The 1,081-nt window shown below is 44.7% G+C and overlaps 1 protein-coding gene across 2 annotated transcripts in view; it reads right to left on the minus strand.

Annotated features, from left to right (window-relative positions):
- Nucleotides 1–1,081, minus strand: part of LOC113201864 (protein fork head-like) — a 221,846-nt gene that overhangs the window by 198,572 nt on the left and 22,193 nt on the right. For both annotated transcript variants that reach the window (XM_052271803.1, XM_026415822.2), the window contains exon 2: nucleotides 713–790. The gene's annotated coding sequence lies outside the window, so the exon portion shown is untranslated. The remainder of the gene's footprint in view (nucleotides 1–712; nucleotides 791–1,081) is intronic.

Genomic DNA, 1,081 nt, shown 5'->3' on the forward strand with positions numbered 1-1,081 from the left:
CCCCCCTCCAACTCCTTCCCAGCCCCTCAAGCTCCCCACCGCCCGTCGCGCTGGCCTCGCGAAGCCCCCGGCGCAGCCTCACAAGTAGTGGTGCTCGCGGGGCCCCCGGCGGGGTAGGCCAGCCCGGCCCCCACGGCGGCCCAGCGGGTCTGCCTATCGCCCCGCCCGCAGGCGCCCTCTGATGAACATGCGAAGAAATGAAGGAGCCATTCGGAAGAAGTATGGCTGGGTGGCCCGAGCAATGAGTCCATCCATTACTGTTCCGGCCAGTAGAACGGATGACATTTTCTTTTATGTTATTCGAATCTTTGTTGTGGTCGCTTTCCGATTTATCTCAATTTGTAACTCCGTCCGCCTCCTTTGGTCGTTACGACGCCACCAACTGCTATTTTTGTATAGCCCTCTCTTATATTTGTACCCCACTGTAAAAGATATATAGTCGAAAATTTACAACACATTTTGTGCTTTTGACATACAAAATATTTTGTAAATTTAAGACAAGCCCGTCCTTGTTCGCCAATGAATTAGAGAGCTTGTAATTTTAAAATTTTAAATTGTAATGTTACAACACAGCATGGAAACATTATCTGTAACCTGCACAAGTAACCGTTTTACTTTTATGATTTTTTTTCAAACGGACCAAGGAACGAACCTTGGGTTACTTGTTTTTCTTCAAGTCAACTCTGAAGTCAGGTAGTTCTGGTCGACTCACCTGAGTTCAGTGGTATCCTGAGGCCGCTCCATCGGCGACCTGGTCCCGCATCACCACGCCGAGAGTAACGTGAAGCAGCTGTCAACACGACATACACAAAATATTATAACCAACATAAAATACCGTACCCATTGTTCAAAAAAAAAGGATGATTTACGCTCGGCTTTACGTTCGAATGTTTTATGAGTCAATAGATATTACAAAGTTTTAGTACATAGACTCTTTTTCCAAGACGTATTTCTTGAGAGCTGCGTTTTCTTAATAGATTTTGACATTGGATGCAAAAATTAAACAGATTAACAAATTTATTTGTGCTTATATTTGACAAAGTCATGAAATCGTAATCTTTACAGCATCACTGAGTACGAA

The sequence above is a fragment of the Frankliniella occidentalis genome, unplaced genomic scaffold (assembly GCF_000697945.3).
Source record: "Frankliniella occidentalis isolate FOCC.00 unplaced genomic scaffold, Focc_3.1 Scaffold174, whole genome shotgun sequence".
NCBI classification, from domain to species: domain Eukaryota; kingdom Metazoa; phylum Arthropoda; class Insecta; order Thysanoptera; family Thripidae; genus Frankliniella; species Frankliniella occidentalis.